Consider the following 14,172-nt stretch of genomic DNA (forward strand, 5'->3'; position numbering starts at 1 on the left):
AAGATGGAGAATATAGCACATGTCCCAGTACAAACATGGGAAGGATGGGATATGGGATGGCTCACCAATTGGTTACCTAATGTCACAGGACTCAAAGGGATACTATTGTCTTGCTTGTTTTTCTTGACAGTAGTGGTAATGGTTTTATGTATGATGCCATGTATCATTTCATGTTTTAGAAGTACAATTAGCAAGATGGTTTCAAATGAAACTCTACCTCATATCATGGCCCTATACAGAGCTTTACCTCAGGAACATGATGAAGGTCAAGCTATCAAGGACACTTGGGATGAAGGTCCTTGAGCTTGAAAGGGGGGAATGAGGCATCAGGCATAAGCCTGCATTTTATTAATGTTTGATCAGGACTTGTATATTAAAGAGGGCTTAGATTTTCAAAAGTTTCATGCCAGGCAAGAAGGCTAGCTGCTTAAGAAAACACTGGCAATGTTTTTCCTCCTAGACAAGGGGCCCCTTTTGATTGATAGCAGAAAACAATTCTCAAAGTCGTAAAAGCTGAAATTACAGACTGAGTAAGGACACTGACCCTACATGTTATAGAAGATAAAAAAGGCAGAGATAAACATGATTAGGAATGAGTAAATAGTAAAATAATGCCAATGTGCCTCCCAGTAAAATGAGCCAGATCTTCTAAGGTTAAAAAGGCCAAGACCAAATGGAGAAGCATCTAGCTGGGAAGTCTTTTTAAAGCTGTTTCTTTCTTAAACTGAGGGCAATAAATGTTGGGAAGAGATAATGGGAAAAGCAGCTTGCTGAAGGGGGGGGATGTAAACTGAAGAGGCTTCTTCTGAAACTGTTTTAAACTGAGTTCTTTTTTTTTCTTTCTCTCTCTACTTTAAAAAGGCCTTATTCCTTTTAAGAGGCTATCTGTGTTGTGTATTAAATATATTGGCTTAAATGTAATTATGCAAAGGATTTAGAAATGCTAGATTCTTATTTTCATATAGTTGTAAGAGTTGTATTTATCTTGAAATTAAGTCAGCCACCAGTCTAGCCCTCCCTGCCAGACAGGAAGACGCCATCTGGGCTGTCCTGATATATTAGCTGTCAGACATTTGTTTAGAAACCTTCAAATGAAGGAGATCTTTCAATGTTGATGTGAAACTCAAGATCCTTGACATATGTTTAAAATAAAAATTTAAGATTAACCATTTGTTTTAGAAGGCAATAGGGCAAGGAGGGCAAGAGGTGAGCTGGTAATTAAGATTCCTTGTTGAGACACATGTAAGATATATTACTACTTATTTGTCATTTATAGATGTAACAATATATAGCTCTTTGTGTTCCATATAAGGACAGGAGGATGTGGGTGTATCTTTTAGGATTGGATATAGCAATCAGCCAATAGGAAATTCAACCAGGCTGATTGGACAGAGGCAGCCACAGGAGGAGCAAAGGGGGCTGGATTAAGGGAATATAAGTGCTGGCCATAATGGCAGGAGGCCAGGCCAGAGCTTAGTAACCATATACCACTGTGCCTCTCATTTATTTGTCTGACAAATAAATAATTATTTTAATTTCTCTATTGCTGCGTTGAATATTTCATTCCAGCTAAGCGTTAACCACAAGCAGGGTGCTACATTACACTAGATCAGTAAGTATTATTTTGAAGATTTTGAAGGTATTTCATGAATGGCATGATGAAATATGGAAGACCAGTTTAATGGGAGACAGAAAAATAAAGCAGGGTTAGAAAGTGTTTAAGAAGTGTAAGAGAGATTCTCTGCTTGTTGAACTGATATTTAGGAAAAAATATCTGACCTCTCGGTTTTAGTCAATTGGATCCAGGCTTTACCATCCATGGATAGAAAGGCTCTATCAAGCTACAGAAAGTTTTTGATTCAACAGAAGGACCTGGCTGGCAGAGAACAAGTATACAACTTTTGTGTATTCTTGCACAGCTTCCTAACACAATTCTGGAGGGAAGAGATGAGCGAATTTGTGTTTCTTTCAGTTTCATTTTTCCTTTCTTGAGTTCAGATGTCCACTTTCAACAATGGTTAGTGATTTTTTAAAAAAAACAAAAAACCCTCTCATGAAAAATCACCAGAACTTAATGTGACATTCTCAGTATAGACACATTTTTGTACGATGTTTTGATTAACACCCATTTTTGCAAAGTGATTTCCCCCAAAGCAATGCATTTTTGCATGCTATTTTCACTAATTTATAGTGCAATTCTATAGCTACTTTAGTATATATATATTTGTATACACCATATAAATTACTTGGCTGGGGATCCACACTGCAAAATTCAGAGAAGTGTGATTTTCAGAGGAAGACTGGGTTTCAGTTTGCTTTTGCTCTCCTTTTGCTCTTCTTCTTGCTGTTGTTCAAATGTAATAATTCTGATTTATTTATGGCATGGTTATATAATTATAATTCATTCTGATTTGCTTCTGTACTGTTTTTACTACAGAATGATTTGTTGTTAATGATTTGTTTGTCCTACTCTTTTCTGTACGTTTCCCTTTCACTTCCTAACTGCTTTCCTATTATTATTCTTTTAAGTGGATTTTCTTTCTTTCTTCTTCTTTTGGTACTAGTGCTTTGATCCTATTTAACTGCACAAACTTAAATTTGCAATATGTGCTTGAGTGCCTCCCATAAGATAGTTGCACTAGGTCCTGTTGTTATGAGATAAGTACTCTAGAAGTGGGACACGGATGGCACTGCGGTCTAAACCCCTGAACCCCTTGGGCTTGCCTATCGGAAGGTTGGCGGTTCAAATCTGTGTGACGGGGTGAGCTCCCATTGCTCTGCCCCAGCTTCTGCCAACCTAGCAGTTCAAAAGCACACCAGTGCAAGTAGATAAATAGGTACCGCTGCAACAGAAAGGTAGTTGTCATTTCCGTGTGCTCTGGTTTCCATCATAGTGTTCCGTTGAACCAGAAGCAGTTTAGTCATGCTGGCCACATGACTCGGAAAGCTGTCTGTTCCCTTGGCCTGAAGTGAGATGAGCGCCACACCCCATAGTCGCCTTTGACTGGCTTAACTGTCCAGGGGTCTTTTACCTTTTAAGTACTCTAGAGTTTGGGTTTTGGTGTCTTAGCAGACATATTGGAATAAGTGGAGGGGAGCAGCTGAATAGTAATTTTGTTAACAACTGATTTCTATTAATATGTGCAGAATATGTGCAGAATTATATTATGAAGATAATGCCAAGCCATATGACTTCTCCTTTTTATGAACTCTTTCTACATAAATACAAAGATCCTGTGTTCTTCCTTAAAGATAACTAACTTTCTATTGAAACAGACTAAAGAACTAAAATGGTCTTTGTTGCCCTGACTGTATATTGTGAAGGTGAGAGAGGGCCTAATTTTTACCTTGAGGTCTTAAATGAAGATCTCCCCAAATATATACGTCATAGAATCTTCTGGCATTAACACTAACAGCTGCAGCAAAAACATTGTATTAAAATAAACCCACCAGGAAAGACAAACACAAGGGTGCATGTGTGTTTGTGAGAGAGTGAGAGAGAGAAAGAAAGAATGAGTGAGAGACAGAGAGCGCTTGCCAGTGTTTCCTGTTTGGAATTGTCTTGAGAAAAATAATTTGATAAGCATTAACAGGCAATGCATTTCCCCCCAGATATTCAAAAGAGGAGCTACATTTAAAAAAAACCTTTACATTAAAGGAGGATTTTTTTTTTATAGCAGTCTTGCTAAAATAATTATAGCAATTACATACGTTTGGCAGTGTTCAAGAACATGAGAAATGGCAGAGGGGAAGAATAAACTATTTCCCCTTCGAGGCTGCGTTCTCTACATTTCCTCTTTCTAAGTTTACCCCTGAGAACTACATTTCTACCTAAATCAAATTGTATTGAATCCATCTTGAATTCAGATGTTCCTAATTTTAGGGTCCTTGTCATATTATTTGCCTAATGGGTGTTCTCAGCTCCTTTTATCTTTAAGCATTTCAAACCACTTTGCTAGTTCATTCCCCACCCTGACTGACTAGAAACTCTGCACTTATGACCCTCGGACTTTATCACTTTATCACCATGGATATCTAATGAGAATGTGCTTGTAATTGTTAGATGCTATACTACTGCAATTAAAAACCACAGATAATCACTCCTATTTTTCTTTAGCAAAAAAGTATTATTATTTTTTTAAAAAAAGATAACTCTGAACAGATTTCCACATAAATGGAGTCCACAGTCCTATGTACTGAGGTAATCGTCTATCTCCTTTGTTAATGGCCTATGTTTATAAGGGTGAACAAAAATAACTTCTCATAGGTATCTGGATGGCCACTGTGAGGACATGATGTTGAACTAAATGGTTCTTTGGCCTGATCCACAGAGCTCTTCTTATGTTAAACTTTTTGAAAGAATTTCATTTTTGAACAAAACATAGAAACCACACAAACCTTCCGAGAAGTTCATAGTGCCATGCAAAGATTCCCCTGAAGTTCCCTCATCCAGGTACAAACCAATCATAGGAATGCTTCCACCAGCAATTTCTAGGCGTGTGTTGTGCAGGAGGAGGGGGGGGGGACTATCTTTTTCTTTTTGAGGAAGAATATGACAGGAAGTTTATATGTGAGAGTGATCTGAAAGCACACAAAACCCCTGGCTGTGTCCTAAAAATACAGCTTGGGAAACTGCCTAAAGCCTGAATGCGGCAAACATCTCTTTCAATCAGCAAAGCTTTCAGGGGGGGAAAGAAGAAGAAATACTTTGGGAAAGAAAGGATGTTATTGCTGATTATATTTCATTCTGTTTGCTGAATTTGTTTTTCAGCCCATACCTGTTACCACTTGGAGCTTGAATGAAACTTGCTGGCGAACTTGCATTTCGAATCGACTTCTGCTGAAAGCAAATTGGTTAATGATGGAGGTCAGCATTAGAGAAAGTTTTAGACTTCAGATGCACTCCCACCACTAAGGCTATCCCTCTAACGGTTCTTGCCTCCCCTGTCAACACCCCACTTGGGCAGGTGAGAGGACGGCTGCTGATATCCCTGAAAAATATCCAAGTGGACAGTCGTTTTGAAGGTGCATCCCATTTTGAGCTGGTCTGAAAGGGGTCTGGATATGACACAAAGAGACGGGACACAAGCATTTGTACAACAGAGTTCACATTCTGAACACATATAAACACACTTTTTTGCTTTTGCTCCTATTTCTGGCATTTAAAGAGGCAACCCATTAATGCCTTTATTTGAGGTCCAACTCCTGCTCAATTTCTGATATCCATTGTTCACCAATTTACTTCTCAGCAAATGTCGATTCAAAATGTAAGTTCAGCAGCAAGTTTTGTTTAAACTTCAAGTGGTAATATGTTTGGAACGAAGAACAAATTCAGCAAACAAAACGAAGCATAATTAGCAATTATAGTCTTAATTATTCCATGTATTTCTTTTTTTCTAATTACCAGAAGAATTAAAATATTAATTATTCACCAAATAATATCTGCATATAATTGTTAGTTTGCAAACTGTGCACATAAAAAGTCCATCACAAGTACTAAAACATTCAGACTGTGAGGATATATGCTCATTTTGACTGGAAGCCTGTTTCAGTTAGAACCTGCTCAGGAACATGGCACCTGAAAATCCAAACATTGTAGGATTAGGGAAGGATCATCTCTGGAGATTAGCACAGTGAGGTACTTCATAGATTAGATGGAGAGGACAGACACCCAAAGGAAACCTCGGTCCTTCAGTTGCTATTTCAAATGTATTTAGTGCCACTGTCGACAGCATGAGGCCATGGAAAGTGGTCAATAAGGTAACTGACAGACCTGATTTCTTATCCTGTCTTAAGATATATTTACACAAGGACAAGAATACAACACAATCTAAGCACTCAGAGATCCACTAGGTTAAAACGTGCTTCATTGTGGACTTCCGGTCGGTGCCAGCGCTTAATGGCGGTCCTAGCTCCGAGCTCCGGAGAAGGACTGCTTCGCAAGTTCGGGTCTTACCCGCTACGGCAAGCGGGGGACCCCTAAAATCCCAGGCGCTGAAGCCTGAGAACAAGGAGACTCGGTGGGCACCTTTGCGCCCCCCGGTACCGTGAAAGAGCCTTTTTAAAGGCTACGGATCGACATCGGGAGTGAGCGCGGTGCTGAGAGTCGCTACCCAGCCTGCGAAGTGAAGCCGCGTCGCCATAAGCGGAGAGCGCCGATTCCTTCCTGAAAAGAAAATCTGGACTGAATCCCCGTGAGTAAGAGCTGAAATATAATCGGGACTTTTCAAATTTTAAAAATTGGGCTAAAAACGGGGGAGATCTAAACAAAGGAAGTCTGCCTCCCCCCGACTGCATGAAAGTGAAAGCAACGGAGCTCTAAACCTGCATCCGTTTAAACCTGCTCTTTGATCAGCCTAACCGGACATTCAGACCCTTTGATCTCCCCTCTAGCTAGCAGGGCAGAGGGGAGGTGAATTTGAGCAACAACTGCAAGATTTGTTGGAAGTAAAAAACCTCTGCTGTCTCACTTATTTGAAAGTATGAAACGGTCTGCCTTCTTAGTACACTGAACTGACTTTTCCCTGTGAAGTGATACTTTGATACAAAGTTTCCACAGTGCCTGGCTACTGTACAATACAACAAGAAGTAGCATAAATAGGGCAACTGTGGCAATTTGAAGTAACAAGCTTTTAGACTTTTGACTGTGTTAATCTCCCTTTTTATATTTTGGACATTTGGGACAGTCTCCTTTGTCTCTATACTTGGAAACTTTGCTCTATGGCCATTTTGATTTGCTCCCTCTAGAGGACAAAGTGAAGTCCGGCACGGCCTAAGACAGTGGAATTTTCCAAGGGAGAATAAATCCCGTGGGAACTGACCTTGACATGAGTGGCGCACAAGAAGAGATAGTCACAAGGGCCAAGACCAAGCAACAACAACAACAACAGCTGCAACAGTCACAGGTAAAGAAAAGAGGCTCAATCTCAGGCGCAACAGTTGGATCAACAGGAACAATAGCATCAACAGGACAAGACAAAGGAGCAGCCGTCTCTATGGAAGCTGTGACAGATGCCTTGCTCAAGATAAACCAAACTCTGGAGTCTCTGACAAAACAGACTTCAGAGAATACACTAAAATTAACAGAAATTTCAGCAAGATTAAACCAGAATACAGAATCTATAAATAAATTGGTGGAGGAAAACGCCACTACGCGTCAAATTGCGGAAGACGCCAAAGCTACTGCGGGAGAGACACAGGAGAAATTAGAGCCGATCGCCAAGAAGGTCTATGAGCATGATGCAACTTTGGCCTTGTGGGAGTTACAGAGGAAAGAGAGAAATTTAAAAATAAGACTGATCCCGGAGAATGAAGGAGACAACCTTGTGGAATACTTGACACGGGAGTTTGTGGATTGTTGGGAACTCCAGGAAGACGAATTCAAAATTACGACTGCCTTTAGATTGGGTAAGAAGCAAAACAGAAAGACTCCGAGAGACTGCTTGATTACACTCAGATCCAAGGAGGAAAGAGACAAAATATTGGGACTACACTTTGAAAAGGCCTTGCAGATTGGAAACTCAGCTGCACAGATCTTTAAAGACATCCCAAAATATTTTCTGGACTTAAGAAACTTCTACAAGGACTTAGCCCTTTTATTAAAGAAAAACGCTATCCGTTTCAGGTGGGAATTCCCACAAGGGCTGTCATTTGACTATAAGGGAAACAAGGTGAAAATAAAGACAATTCAAGACAAAGACAAATTTTTGGCAAGATACCAGGAGGACTTACAGAAGGGGACTGTTGACGTACTTGCAGAACAGAGGAGAGCATTGGATATCCTGAATCTCCCGTTTGGACAAAAACCACTACCATCAGAAGAAGAGCAACAACTTGGAGCTGTTGGAGGAGCCTTAGAAAAATAACAAGATGGCTCTGCAATTCCTCAGTTGGAATTGTAATGGGCTCAATGGGCCTTTGAAGAGAAGACAAGTATTTCATATATTGAATAGAGAACAATTGGACTTGATATGCTTACAAGAAACTCACATAACCAGAGCCCACAGGAGATTACTTTCAAATAAAAGGCTAGGACAAGAATTTATTTCAGCAGACAAAGTTAAGAAGAGAGGAGTTGTAATATATGTGAAGGAGAAATGGGCTCCAAAAATGATATTCAAAGATGAACAAGGGAGATATCTGGCTGTGGAGATACAAGTACAAGGAGAAAAATTCTTAGTTGTTGGAATTTATGCACCAAATGAAGGCAAATCCGACTTCTTTAAGAGACTTCATGAAACTTTGATGGACTATCTGGACTATAATATGATAATTATGGGAGACATGAATGGCGTGGTCTCCACTAATATGGACAAGGCACAAAGACTTACAGTCACCAAAGAAGGGAGACTCCCTAAGACTTTTTTCGAAATGACTGAAAATATGGACTTGATAGATATTTGGAGAACAAGGAATCCTCTGGAGAGAGAGGGAACCTTTTTCTCCCAAGCAATGATGACCTGGACCAGAATCGATCAAATCTGGGTTACTAGTGGAATGGCTCCGAAGATCAAGAAAGTGGAAATCTGCCCAAAAACTTGCTCCGACCATAACGCCGTGAAGATGGAGATGAAACTCACAATAACTGGTCAATTTAGATGGAGAATGAATGACACCCTCTTTCGAGATAAGGAGATTCTCACGAAGGCCCAAAAGACCCTAAAAGACTATTTTGAAATAAATCTGAGGACCGACGTGGAGAAAAGAGTGATCTGGGACGCAAGTAAAGCGGTGATGAGAGGATTTTTGATTCAACAAAACTCAATAAAGAGGAAAAAACAAAATGAGAAAAAAGAGAAGATTCTGGAAATGATAAAGGAAGGAGAGAGGAAATTAAGAACAAAACCAAAGTCTCAGGACATTTTAAGAGAGATCAAATTATACCAAACACAATATATGGAATTGATGAACCAAGAGATTGAATGGAAGATAAGGCAAATGAAGCAAAAGACTTTTGAATCAGCAAATAAATGTGGCAAACTTTTGGCATGGCAATTGAAGAAAAGGCAGAAACTAAATACAGTTACAAGCCTAGAGGTGGATGGAAAGAACATATCCAAACCCAATGAAATTAGAAATTGCTTTTTAAGCTACTTTAAAAAACTTTATACCCAAGGCCCGCAAAATGAAGAAGATATAGACAAATTCCTCGGAAAATATGGACTACAAAACATCTCTCATCAAAGTAAGATGGACTTGAACCAGAGAATCTCAGAACAAGAGATAGAGGCTGCCATTCAGAATATGCAACTGGGCAAATCTCCAGGACCAGATGGACTGACTTCCAGATACTACAAATCGCTGAAGGAATGGTTGACTCAACCACTAAGAGAAGTTTGTAACGAGATCCTTGAGGGAAAAAAGGCACCTGAATCGTGGAAAGAGGCATATATTTCACTCATACCAAAGTCAGAGACTGAAAAGACCCAACTCAAGAACTACCGCCCAATATCCCTGCTTAATGTGGATTACAAAATTTTTGCAGACATTTTGGCAAAAAGATTTAAAAGAGTTTTGATGGAGAAGATCCATAAAGACCAAGCAGGCTTTCTCCCTAAAAGACACCTAGCAGACAATGTAAGGAATGTAATAGATATTTTGGAGAAGTTAGAGGTGAATATAAACACCAAGGCAGTACTGATTTTTGTGGATGCGGAGAAGGCCTTTGATAATATCTCTTGGAGTTTTATGAGGAAGAATCTTCATGGGATGGGGGTAGGTCAGGGCTTTGAGAATGGTATGGCTGCAATATACTCTGAACAAAAAGCTAAACTGATTGTAAACAATGTTGTGACTGAGGAACTTAAGATAGAAAAAGGAACACGACAGGGGTGCCCGATTTCCCCATTACTTTTTATTTCAGTTCTGGAGGTGTTGCTGAATATGATAAGAAATGACCAGCAGGTCAAAGGTGTGCAGGTCGGAGCTAAACATTATAAGTTAAGAGCGTTCGCAGATGACCTAGTATTGACTTTGCAAGAGCCAAACACTAGTACGAAAAGGGTTTTAGAAATAATACAACAGTTTGGCCAGGTAGCTGGATTTAAATTGAACAAGCAAAAAACCAAAGTTTTAGGGAAAAACCTAACAGATATGGAAAAGGAGAAATTTCAAGAGGAAACAGGTTTGACTGTGGTCAAGAAGGTTAAATACCTAGGGGTTTATTTAACATCTAAGAATCAGAATTTGTATAAGGACAACTATGAAAAATGCTGGTCAGAAATTAAAAAAGATTTAGAAATATGGTCAAATTTGAAACTGTCAATGTTAGGCCGAATTGCAGTAATTAAAATGAATGTATTGCCTAGAATGTTATTTTTGTTTCAGACCTTGCAGATTATTGATAAGATGGAATGTTTTAAGAGGTGGCACAAAGATATCTCGAAATTTGTCTGGCAGGGCAAAAAGCCCCGAATTAAATTTAAAATATTGACAGATGTTAAGGAAAGAGGGGGTTTTGCCCTGCCGGACCTAAAATTGTACTATGAGGCAGCAGCTTTTTGCTGGCTCAGAGAATGGATGCTCCTCGAGAACACGGACATCTTGGATCTGGAAGGTTTCAACAACACTTTTGGTTGGCATGCATATCTTTGGTATGGTAAAGTTAACAGTGCCTTTAAAAATCACATTGTCAGAAAAGCATTGTTTAATGTTTGGATAAGATATAAAGATCTATTGGAAAACAAAACCCCTAGATGGGTGTCGCCAGTGGAGGCTAAAGCAGTGAAGAAACTCAATATGGAGGTCGGATGGCCGAAGTATTGGGAAATTTTAGAACAGGATGGAGATAAGTTCAAACTACAAAGTCAGGAGAAATTGAAGCACAAAGTAGAAAATTGGTTCCAATACCGCCAAATAATGGAATTTTTTAAACAGGACAGGAAAGTCGGTTTCCAGGTGGAAAAATCAAAATTAGAAACTGAACTGTTAGAACCCAACACTAAGAATTTATCTAGAATGTACAACTTGTTGTTGAAATGGAATACACAGGATGAAACAGTTAAATCGGCAATGATTAAGTGGGCTCAGGATGTTGGACACAATATTATGTCAGCTGACTGGGAATGGTTATGGAACACCGGTATAAAATTTACGGCATGTAATGCCTTAAAGGAAAACATTATGAAAATGGTGTACAGGTGGTACATGACCCCAGTCAAGCTGGCAAAAATCTATCATTTGCCCGATAACAAATGTTGGAAGTGTAAAGAGACTGAAGGTACCTTTTATCACCTTTGGTGGACATGCCCGAAGATTAAGGCCTTCTGGGAGATGATCTATAATGAAATGAAAAAGGTACTTAAATGTACCTTCCCTAAAAAACCAGAGGCCTTTCTCTTGGGCATTGTCGGCCAATTGGTGACAAAGAAAGATAGAGCTTTTTTTATGTATGCCACAACAGCAGCAAGAATACTCATCGCAAAGTATTGGAAGACACAAGATTTACCCACTTTGGAAGAATGGCAGATGAAAGTGATGGACTATATGACACTGGCCGAGATGACAGGCAGAATCCGTGACCAACGAAAAGAGACGGTGGAAGAAGAATGGAGAAAATTTAAAAGTTATCTTAAGGACTACTACAAACTTAATGAATGCTAAAATGCCGTGGTTTCCAGAAACAAAGGGGTACAGGGATATAAGGTTAGATTATAAAAGAGGACTAAGAGGATAGAGATTGGAAAGTAACAATTGGGAGTTGCTAGTTGAACTACGGACATTGGGATGCAGAGAGGGGGGGTATGGGGAAGTCCAAGAAAAGAGGTTTATGAAAATATGTTTGAAACTATACGTGTATGTTTGTCATTTTTAATGTTTGTTTGTTTTTCTTAAAAATGCTGTAAAACCAATAAAAATTTTATGAAAAAAAAAAAAAAAAATAAAACGTGCTTCATTGTACATTGGGTTACTATAGCTAGAATTCGTGGTCCATAGGACTGAGTCAGACCACTTGTCCTTATAGCTCAATATTTCTTCTTCTTCTTCTTCTTCTTCTTCTTCTTCTTCTTCTTCTTCTTCTTCTTCTTCTTCTAATTTTATTAGTTCTACTCCACCCATCTCACTGGGTTTCCCCAGACATTCTGGACTGCTCCCCAGAATAGTAACAACACCATAAAACATCAAACATTAAAAACTTCCCTACTGACAGGCAGCACTGGGGTCTCTGATAGCCCTACCAGGAGATGCCAGTGATTTAAACTTGGACCTCCTGAATGCATACCTTCCAGCATTTCTCTGATGAAAATAGGAATGATATTATTATTATTATTATTATTATTATTATTATTATTATTATTTGCACCCCACTCATCTGACTGGGTTGCTCCAGTCACTCTGGGCAGCTTCCAACATATACAAAAACATAATAAAACTTCACACATTAAAAGCTGCCTTCAGATGTCTTCTAAAGGTTGTATAGTTGCTCATCTCCTTGATATCTTATGGGAGGGTGCTCCACAGGGTTGGTGCCACTACTGAGAAGGCCCAGTGACAGCATTTCTGATGTTAAAAATGGGCTGGAAATGTTCGAATTCTGTTTCATATCATTTCTCCCGAGAGATGACTCCAATAGCTGTTTGACACAGTAAATCAGGCTCAAAAGGTGTGATGACTCATCTCAAAAGCATTCCTCTACCTCTACCCCCACTCCCAGAAAGCTCCTCCATATTGTTGCTTTTAGCTAATTCGTGCTTCTCCTCAGACAAAGCCTAAATATTCCCTGCTGCAAAGGAGCAACCATTCCTTCTTTTTTGCCTCAGTGAAGAGTAAATCTTATTTCTAGTCAGGCTCACCTTTGACATTTCCTAGAACATAGCAGTATTCTATTTTGTTAGCTTCCTGAAGAACATTTTCCCTAATCGGGGAGGGGATTGCCCTAATTGGCCCAGGAAGAGGGGCGGCAGTTATTTCTTGCATCGCTTTCACAAGCACCTTCTTTTCCCTGCCTTCCACGGAGCACGTTCAGGTTTTGTTCAGTGTTAAAGAAAAATTAGCAAAAGTGTAGGAAGGTTAGCACCATATCAAGATTGCAGCGATTGTTTTTGCAGCAGCTGTCTCTTGGCCGTGGCCCTGACACACATCTATCATGCCATCATGTATCCATTCAGTGCACAATTGGCAGGGAACGAGATGGAAATAGTCCATCAATCTAATGTCACAGCTGTAATAAAAATCTACAGAAAACCTATAAACAATGGTTATACCCTCAGTTATATAGCTCCAATGTGCTGACTGGTGTGAAGTGCGCCAAAGAGTTGAGGCAGGGAAGGAATTCATGGGAGGTTGGGGGGGGGGGTTGCAACTCCCCAGCAGCCTGCCATTGAAGTCATTTTGCAAGCACCAAATATTGCAGGTTACAGCCTTGCAAAAGCCGAAGAAAGGAGATGGAATAAAAAAAATATTGCTGAAATTCATACACACAAAGAGCAAATAATCTGGCAGCCACAGTAGCTACCGCCGTGCATGTTTTTGTTGAATAAACCCTCTTTTACCCACAAATACAAAGACATAAGTGCCCATTTGTTAGGGTTATAAAGCTCTCAGATAAATAGTCAAAAGTACTTTAGGGAAGTACGTTTTCCATCTTTGCCAATAAATGGGGAGATGTGTATATATTCCTCCTTTGCACTGTACCTCAAACTGCACTTAGCAAAGCCAAGGGTGATTTGAGGTTTTTCCTTCTTTAAAAAAAAGAAGAAATTGTTCTCACTTTAGAATAAGAGTGCAATACTATCAAGAGTGCAGAACTCAGTAAAAGACTCTTGGTAAGTTTCAGACTAATGGATCATGTGACAAGCAATCCCGTGTTTTAACAATCCCCACTCTATGTCAAGCTCAACATACAACAGTACAATGGCTTGACAAAAGGAATATATCCAGAAAAATATGGAATGCTGTCAGGGAACTGCCATCAGAGGCACGGGAGAAGGAGAGGGTCTCTGATTCTGCAGGGGAAGGTCCAAGCGCTAGAGGGAGACTCAGCTGGGAAGAAGGGGAAGAGAATGAGTGTAACACCAGGGATCCAGGAGAGCAACGGGACAGGGAGGTGCAGGGGCTCCAGGACTCTTCGTTGGAAGTTAGCGAGGAGAGCCCAAGCACCCCGCTGCCCACGCCCACCCTGCGCAGGAGACTCCCGCACAGTGAGAGGCGAAAACGATTGGGCGTCAAACAACT

The sequence above is a fragment of the Podarcis liolepis genome (assembly GCF_965112155.1).
Source record: "Podarcis liolepis genome assembly, chromosome: 6".
NCBI classification, from domain to species: domain Eukaryota; kingdom Metazoa; phylum Chordata; class Lepidosauria; order Squamata; family Lacertidae; genus Podarcis; species Podarcis liolepis.